Source organism: Equus quagga, chromosome 15 (genome assembly GCF_021613505.1).
Source record: "Equus quagga isolate Etosha38 chromosome 15, UCLA_HA_Equagga_1.0, whole genome shotgun sequence".
In the NCBI taxonomy this organism is placed as follows: Eukaryota; Metazoa; Chordata; class Mammalia; order Perissodactyla; family Equidae; genus Equus; species Equus quagga.
In genome coordinates this window covers 93,748,816-93,758,418 of record NC_060281.1, presented here as the reverse complement: position 1 = coordinate 93,758,418, position 9,603 = coordinate 93,748,816, and positions in this window count along the sequence as shown.

Here is a 9,603-nt window from a genome sequence, read left to right as displayed (position 1 = left end):
ACAGGCCCGTCGGCCGCCCTGCCCTCTCTGGGCCAGGGCCGCTCCCTCCCGCCCAGCCCAGCTCCTGCAGCCCGCCTTCCAAGCCAGGCGCGCACTGCTCCCGGTCCACAGGGGGAACAGTGGCTCGGGGCGCGGCCTCTGCACCACCCTGCCAGTGCCCAGTGGCTGCAGCCCAGGTGCTGTCAGGTGGTCCCAGGTGGGCACAGCTGAAGGAGGCCTGTGGTGATGGTGGTGGGGACATTCGCTAGAGGGCGTGCCCAGCAGAGGGACCAGCATGTGCAAAGGTTAGAGGTACTGCCCACACCTGCCCCCAGGCTTCACTCTGAGGGTACTGCCTGAGGGCAGGGGTGGGGGCCCAAGGGCATCCTACGACAAGCCAAAGTCAAACCAGATGGGCTGGGGGCCCCATGGGGCATGCGGGCCATTCGTCACCGTTATCTGCCCCGCCGCCGAAATCACAAACACATTTTTAAGTGAAGGACTGGCTGCCACTGGCCTGTGGGCCCTGATGCCGCCCAGCTGTGGCCACAATGGGTGGGGGTTGGGGTTGGGGGAGGGGGTAGAGAGGGCGCATGGGGGGGCCAGCAAGTGTCCAGCCTGAGGGAGGAGTGCCTGCCACCCCTGTCACGCCCTCTAGGGCTACTCTGAAGCCTGAGCCAATGCCAAGCCCTCCACTGTCTGCCCCAGCTCTGCCCTGGGCGCCCCTGCCTCCTGCCTTCCTCCCAGGTTCATCCTCAGAGCCACACATTGACCCCAGGCTGTGTGTCATGGCTGCTTGGGGCAGCCGAGGGGCTCCAGGTGGGGGATGGGCCTTCTGCATGGGGCTGGTGGTTGAGTGGTCATTCCATGGGATGGAGCTGGGGGCAAGACCCAGAGGGACAACGGCAGAAATAGGAGCCAGTGATAAAGAGAGACAGAGATGGGAGGGTGAGCCTGGTGGCTGTCACCAGAGACCCACCCTGTGTGTCACCACAAAGTCAGCCTCAGTGGCATGGCCCAGTCTCACTCTTGCTGTAGCCTGACTATGTGACAGTGCAGCACGGCTGTCCTCCAGGGCGTGCAGGTGAGGGTGGGGCTGGCCTCTGTCTGGCTATCACTCTAGGAGCCAAATGCAGGTCCTGCCCGGCACCCTGGACTCTTGGGCTGGCCCACGGGGGTGGGGGCGCCGGGAGAAATGGCGTGTGACGGGGGTGGGCGTCCCGGGTGGGAAAGCAAACAGTGTCAGCGGCTAATGAGCGGGAACCGGGCCTGGGGCCGAGAGCCCAGAGAGGGGCACGGCCATCGCTCATCCTGACAGGCGGGCGGCGAGGGGGGCCGGGGACCAGAGATTGGAGGGAGCATGAGAGCCGACAGAGGGTCCCCTGGAGACCCGACCCTACACACAGACAGACAGAAGGACAGAGCAGGGCATTGAGGGCCCCCAGCCCCGGCTGGCTCCCAGTCCCGGCAGTGGCCCCGAGCAGACCTGACTTGCTCCATCATCTTCCCCTGCGGACCAGTTGACATCATCTTCCCAGCCGCCCCCTCCCCCACCCGCAGACTTTGCAGGACAAAGGAGATTGCCCAGGGATGGGGGCTAAGCCGGGGACCCCCACATTGCATGCTGAGGAGCAGGAATCTGGGGTCTTGAGGCCCTCCCCCTCCCTGGACCTTGGTTCCCCATCTTCACAAAGCAGAGGAGAACAGGCGTGCTCTGAGGGGCCCTCCCGGCCGTAACTTTCCACAATCGCCTCTCCTTCCTCCCTCGGTGCAGCACCAGCTGCCCTCAAGGTCTCCACCCTTCCAGACAGACCTCCGCAAACCTCCCTGCCTCCAACAGGCCCAGCAGCAGTGGATGGGCGGACACCACGCCTGAGAGAAGCGACCCATCCAGTCCTGCACATTATAGCTACTGCCCCGTTTCACACGTAGGAAGACTGAGGGGCAGAGTCGGGGGGGGCAGATGGACAGGGAGGGCATCGACCGAGCTCTTGGCTTCCATGCCTCAGGCAGGTTAGAAGCCCCTGCAGCCCAGCCCTCGCCCAGGCGGAGCCCATCCAGCCTCTTGGCCTCCCATCTGCCCTGAGCTCTCTGAAACTGCTGGGTTTCTGAGCAGGTGAGACCTTGGGGGCGCTCCTGAGACCCTCCTGGCCCAGCCCCAGTCCCAGTGGTCCCACGACAGCCTGGCCGGCTGAGTGGCCTGTAGCTGCCTGCTTGTGGGGCGCTCAGGCCCCTGTCCTGCCTCAGCCGGCAGGGAGGGGCAGCCATAAATTCGCACCACCAGCCGCCCGCGGGATAAATGTGTCATCGACTGCACGATTTACGAGCACACCCCTGGCCCGCAAGGCAGAGAAAACAAGCCTCTGTGTACACATGGCACGGCGGGCGGGGACAGGCGGCTGCCGGGGGGCACACGAGGGCACAGTGGGCCAACAGGACACGCGCACACAGGAGGTGTGAGGACATGCACACACTCACAGGGGTGTGGGGTCACAGACACGCAAGCAGATATTTGGGGACACGGACACATTCACACGGGGAGGTGGGACTGTACATCTCCAATATACCCATGCACACGCACATGCACAGTGGTGCTTACGCACATGCTCGCACACCAGAAGCATGTGTGGTTAGCCTCGTGTTCGACCCACCCTGGAGGTGTGCTCTCTCCAAACCCTCAGAGGAATCAGACCCAGGGAAGGAAAGCCAGGAAGGCTCTCTGAACGCTGTGTGCGCATGAGTGTGTGTGCGTGTGTGGGTATGTGTGGGTGACTTTGCAGGATCTCCCCCCTCCTCAGACAGTCCATGAGGAGGGTCATGGTGGAGGGACCCAGGGCTACTGCATGGGGAGGCAAAGGCAGAGCAGGGGACCAGCTGGTCAAAGGAGGACACAGCGAGCGTGCAGAGAGACAAGGATGTGCAGGAATGAGGGCGCGGTGGTGATGCCTCCGTCTTGTTTGGGTCCCACCTGCTTTGAGGCTTAACTGTCTTGGAGGCCCGGGGGCGCCAGGCAGCCACGGCCCTGCCAGGCCAGCCACTGAACACAGCCCAGACACCAGTGCTAAGGGAAAGAGGCCACAGTTCATCCTCGTGCCTTGACAGTCCTGCTGCCAGGCTTGCCCACCACTGTGCCCATTGCCCACCTTGCCCACCAGGACGGTTCCAGGCTCAAGGCTCCAGTGGCACCACCCTCAGTTACCTGCTGGGACCAATCCAGGGAGAGCAGTCCCAGCCTGAGAATGTGGAGGCACTGCAAGCGGGAAGCCTCAGGGAGCACTCAGCAAGGACGTGAGGAGGATTAAGGAAAGGTCCTGGGGAGGACTCTGGACAACCCAGGAGGACTGGAAGGACTTGTGGAGGACCTGGGGAGGAGTCGGGAAGGGGTCAGTGGACTCAAGACTGCATCACTGCAGGCTGGCAAGGACCTGGGGGTCTCGTGGAGTTTGAGGCTGTGGGTCAACCTTAGCTGTCAACACCTTTCCATGGACGATCTGGGGACACAGTCATGCTCCAGCCACTCCTCCTGCTGGCCTTGCCACAAGAGGCCCTGGAGTGTGGCCCCCTGGGAGGATTCTGATGGATCCCCAGCCCAGAGAGAAAGGCTCATGGATATCCTAGAGACCACTGTAGCAGAATCATGGCACCCTGAGTAAGGAGACGCAGCATCACTGACCCCCACACCGGGGACCCGTGGGGAAGAGACATACGGAGCTGGGGCCCGAGACGAGGGACTACAGCAGAGAGATCCACAAAATACAGGCCCCCACCAGGGCCCCCAATGCAGGGGGTGCCCAGGTGAGGCATTTAGTGCAGGAGAGACCCAAGGCTCCTATGAACAGGCCTGTCCCCACTTTCCTGTAAAGAAAGTTGGTGACCTCCACTGTGACCCTCAGCGTGGCTGCCTCAGGATGGCAGCACCCATGGGCTCCCGCCTGCTCTGAGTCTGTGTCGCAGGTGCTCTCCTGGGCCTGGCCCCAGGCTGGGCTCCCGCGGGAAGGTGAGGCAGCGCAATGTGGGAGCACCTTTAGTGGGCACACAAGGGCATGGGCAGGCGTGCTGGGACAGGCGGCTGTCAGGGCGCCTGCCCTCCCCAACCCTGCCCAGACAGAAGCCCTTTCCTCCATATCTGCAGACTGGCTGGAATTCTCCAAGAGCATCTTTAAACAAACAAAGCCTAGAGAAAAGCGAACTCCCAAATACAAATCACATCAAAATAGAGTTCCACGCAGACGCACGGCAGAGCTTGGCCTTCGGGCCTCCCACAGGCGCCTCCTCAAAGCCCCCTAAGCCTGGAGCCTTCAGAGGCCAGAAGCACAGCCAGCCTGGTGACGCACAGGTGGACCATGTGGGCCTTACTGCCCTTGGACCCTCACACCTCCCCGGACCCCAGCCCCAGGCTGCAGCCTCCCCTTGGAGGTGGGCATGCCAGGCTTGTCTAAACACCTGGGCAAGGGAAGTGGCTGCCATGGGGACCCTCTACTTCCTCTGGGGTCCGTACCTCCACACCCCAGGGAGTCCATCACGCAGAGCTTGAAGGATCCCCTTCCAGTCCCTCCCACCTCTGAGGATTTCTTTATCCCACTGGGGTCATAAGTGACCTTGTGGGGATGGCCCCAGGATCCCGTGTGACTGGGACAGAAGCAGAGACACCTGGGCAGGTGGGGTAGGTGGGGCAGGCTGGTCCCTCTGGTTGAAGGTACCCTCCCCTCCCCTCTCCGCCCCTCCCCTTGCCACATGAGGGTCTGTCTGGCCCAGAGCCCCTCAATTTGTCTGACGTGCTTCGACAGGGCAAAGTGAGCCCCCAGGGACACCGGTAGTAGGGAGCTGGCCAGTTCCCTCAGGCAGGCCCCATCAGGAGGGGTAGAGGGAGGGTGGGGCCTCTGCTGAGGGAAGTTCTGGGGACCGAGGGACCTGCACCCTCCCCCTCGCAGCCAGCACCTCCAGGCACGGCTGCGCACTGGTGGGAACCACGAGGATTGGGAATGAATGAACGAGTGGCCCCCTGCGCACTGGGGCGGCCTCCGGTCCTCCGTCGACACACTGGGTCAGTGCTTCTGATGTCCCAGTGCCAGTGCGGCTCAGGAGCCTTGTTCTGAGGGTCACAGGAGGCCCAGGCCAGGCCACTGGACACTCTCAGGCACAGAATTCCAAGAGCTCCAAGGGTCTTTTGAGACAAGGAAGCCCCCATCTCTGCCTCCACTGCTCTTTGAGATAAACCACGAAAGATTTCACGATGGACATTTTGTGCATTTCCCTGTGGACATGTGGCCTTATCTCTGCTGCATGAGCCCTGAGGGGCTGTCTGCAGGACAGACCCCTGGGGCAGGGATCGCTGAGGCCTGCTTGACTGGGTTGGGGGTCTGGGCAGTGGGGGTGCTGAGCACACTCCGTAGGTCCCGGGAGCACCCCCAGATGCTCTCTCGAGCCTTATCCACCAAGGACTGACCCCCCAGGGGGTGCTCACACCTGCGGAGGGGGGCCCACCCGGCCCATCTCTCAGCACCCTTTGTCCAGCTGGCCCTCAGCACCCTGGGGGGGGGGGTGGTGACAGGAAGGTAGGACAGAAAGAGGGACAGACGGCATTTCCCCTGGGGCAGAGTGGATCTCTGGGGGGGCTTCACTGACCCCCAGTTCCTGCAGGGCCAGCCTATGGGGTCTCCTGATAGGACAGGACATCACTCCCTGCTGGCGTTTCCTGTCTGTGGACAGAGATGAGGGCAGTGAGTGGTCATGTAGTATAGACAGCACTGGGTGTAGACAACTCTGGATATGTGACTATGCTGAGGAAAAAGAGAGGTGGGGGCTGGGGGAGCCCCCAAGGGCTGTTGAAGCAGGGAGGGTCATAGCTAAGGCCAGGCCCAGTCACCAGGACCAGTGACCCCAAAGACCCTCCCCCTTCACGGGGAGGGGCTGGGGGAGGGCTTGCAGAGAGCCCCCTGCTGATTTATGGTCCTGGGGGCGGGAGTCTGGGAGTAGTGGCTGCTGAGGCCTGCTCCCTCCCTCCTCCTCCTCCCTGTTGGGGTGGGCTGGGGTTGGGTGACTCTCAGCTGGTTTCCAGATGGGCCTGGTTTGGGGGGGCGCGCCTGGGGGCAGGAGGCCAGACACCCTGTGCCAAGGGACCTGGCTGGTGTCAGCCGGCCAGCCATAGCTGCCATTGTCTCTGTGGTTGTCTCTCATTCTCTAGGTCAGTCTCTGTCTCTGTCATATGCAGACCCCCTTCCCCACAGCCGCCTGGGTGGGTGGGGGTGGGGGCTGGTGATTTATCACCCGCTGCCTGTCTTCCATCGGAAACACTGGGGGTGGGCACAGACGGTGCAGTGAGCTATGGGCCCCCAGGGCCTCGCCACCCACCCCAATGTTGTTGCTCTGTCTGGGCGGCGGGTGCGCCCACCCCCCAACGTGGCCAGGGCTTCAGCTCCCCAGATCTTCCCAAGGCCGAGAGGACAAGCCCCACTTAAGTCCCCAGGCTGGAGGGGGCCCACCCAGGACCTGCACACAACCCCCACTCCTACGTTGGTGGGGAGGTAAGGGAACCTCTGTTCCACTCCCCCGGAGAAGCCTGTTCCAGGGCCCCCCAGCCGGCATCCCGGGCAGAAGTGGCTGAGGCCAACCTCTCACTGTCGCCCTCCACGCCCGCCTCGCAGCTGCTGGCCCTGCCCGGCAGCGCACACAGCAGGGGCTCAATAAGTGTTTACGGAGCAAACAGGCGGCGGGAGGGCCGAGGGCGCACCTGGGCTGACCGCCCCCTCCGCCGGCGGAAGAGGTCCCTTATCTTCCCGGTTGACAGGCTGTCAGGGAGCCCGCGGGGAAAGGGAGGCGGATGGAGGGGCGCGCTCACCACTCCCCGTCTGTCAGCGCCGCTCGGCGCACCCCTCCCCTCCCCCACGGGGGTGCGACCGGCCCGCCCCTGTCGGCGGTCCACCCCCGCCAGCCTGGGCAAGTCCCCCTCTCCCGGCCTCTGTTTCTCCGCCGGCCGGCCGGGTGTTTGCACCCCCGGCGCCCGCTCTGGCGGCCCTGGCCCACCAAGGCGTTTCCCGCAGCCCGCGCGCGCCCCCTGGTGCCTGTGAGGGGGCACTGGACCGGGCGTCGGGGCGGGAGGTGGGCAGCGCGGGCGGCGCCCATTTCACAGGCAGGATGAGGGGCTCGGCGGGAGGTCACGACTGTGTCTGCCCCGGGAATGCCATCTGGCGCTGCAGGGCTCACTCTATGCAACCCCTTGGTGGGTCACTCGTTCTCCAGGTGGCTGCACCCAGGCCCTGGATGTGGCTTGAGCCTGGACCGACTTCAGGGGCCCAGCATGGAGGCAGTGTCCTGAGCCATGTACTGGTCCAGGGCAGGGCTGGAAGCGCTCTGCAGAGGACACGCTTGAGTGGGCCTTGTGTAGTGAGGACAGAGTCCCAGGAGGAAGGGCATGCCGCGCCTTGGGACTAGCGTGGCAAGGGTGTGGAGGGCCTGGCGCTGTCGGGGAGGGGGCACCATGGCTTGGGCCTTGATTGAAGGCCAAGGATCCTGGGAGCCCAGAGAGGCTGGGTGGGCAGCAGTGTGGTCAGAGGACCTTGGGCTGTAGGGCGTGGAGCTCTGAACCAGCCAGCCTCGGGGCTGGAGGTGTGGGGGCTCAGCAGGGCCTTGAGTGGACCCCGACCTGTTCCTATCTGGAAGGAGTTTGAGGCCACAGTGGGAACCAGCCTGTCAGTGGGGAAGGGGCCCTGCGGCAGGTGTGTTGTCCACGAGATGGAGGACACTGCTGGGGGAGGGGCACAGTAGGCCCGTGAGCTGGGGGAGGGGTGCATAGTCCCCCTCTGGGCACAGGGCCATTCAGGGGCACTGAGCTGGGACCGTCCACTTCTCCACACTCCTTGGAGGCTGAGGCCCTGGCCAGCTTGTGGAGGGTCAGCTCAGGGTCAGGAGTTGGGATTGGGCGCTCCCAGGCAGCCTGGAGCAGGTCAGCCAGCGAGGCCAGGTCGGCACCCCACCGCGGCCAGTACCTTGGCAGGAGCCAGTCTAAACAGTGGACAACTGGTGGGGGGCCCCAGAGAAACCATGGGGTGCAGTTGTCCCACTCGCCAGCTAGCAGGAAGTTCTTCCCTAGTTCTGCCCGCACCGCGGTGCCAGCCTCTTTCTTCCGTGCACTGCTCCCGCGGCTCCTGCTCCTCAGGGCCGCGCCCACCCTCTCAGCCAGACTGGCCTGGGAATCCTGAAGCCTGTGGGCAGTGTGCAGTGTGCCTGCACTCCCGCTGACCACTCCCCACAGCTCCTGCTGGGGCCTTGTCCCACAGGAGGGCCACTTCTGTTAGCTTGGGGTCACCTAGGACCCCCAGACTACTTTCTCCTGGGCCCTGAATTTGTTCCCTGAAGGCCTCCGTGAGGAGGAGAAGTGTCTGGGGGCCTGGTCTCGGCTCTGCCTGGGGCAGCCGTGGAGGCTCTGGGGCCCAGCAGGGAGCCCCGCTCTCAGATCTGGTTTCCTCCTCTGAAAGTAGGGGGACGCCCCACCCTGTGCCGCGTTGGGACTGAGTTTGGGGGCTGGCTTATGTACCTCACTGTGACAACGACTGTTCCTCTGACAACCCCACCAGGGGCTCTGGGGGTGCTGGGCTCCCCGTGGGGAGGGCAAGGTGGCAGTTCATTTGTACAAAGAGGGCCCCCATCCCCAGTGTGGTGATAAGGCCGGATGGACGGCTCGACCGTTGGTCACAGCCCACAATGGGCCGGATGCCATGCACCTGCCCACAAAGGAGGGGGTGGCTCCTGTCTCACGTCCGACCGGCAGCCTGGAGATAGCATCAGCCCGACCGGAGGGTCATCCGTCTTGTCCCACAAAGGCTAGGACAAAGGCCATGTCAACGGCAGCCTCCCCGACCCGGTCAGTGGGGCCAGGGGTCTTCCTGTGCCAGGCGGCTGGGGCCCAGGCCTGAGGCTGTTCATCGGTGTCCTGTTTGCGGTCTGTGGAGAGTAGCCTTCACTATTCACAGGGCCAGCCAAGTGGGGCCACACCTAGGGCAGGAGTGGGACCCTGATGGTGAGGAAAGTGTCACTGTGTCATCTGGGCACCCTAGGACACTGTTGGCAACCTGTGCCACGCTCAGGCACCCACGGAGGAGCCCCAGGCCCTGGTTGCTCGGGTTTAGGGCTGGGACGGGGGACCAGGACCTGAGGGCCCTGAGAAGCCCCTGGCTGGTCTGGGTGGTCAGAGGTGCCTTCCTGCAGGAAGCATGGTCAGGTGGAGCACGTGATTCGAGACCCTGCCATGCCCGGTGCCTCTCAGCCCTGCAGTGACAGCCACAGACCCACCTGGCAAGCCTTGGGCCCAGTGACCCCGGCCCCCAGAGGCTGAGCTCCTCACTCGGGTGCCCAGGCAGTCGCAGGCAGGCCGCCAGGCTGTCTTCACTGTCCCCAATCCATCGCTAATTGCCCCGAAAGCTGGCCACATGGCATGGTCACTGCCACTGGGGAAACCTCACACCCTGAACTGTCCTCAGGCCACCTCACGGCCCCTCACTGTCCCCTGGAAATGCTCACCTCACTGCCCCTCACTGTCCTCACTGCCCACAGTGTCCTGACTGCCCACAGAGTCCTCACGGCCCACAGAGTGCTCACGGCCCACAGAGTGCTCACTGCCCACAGAGT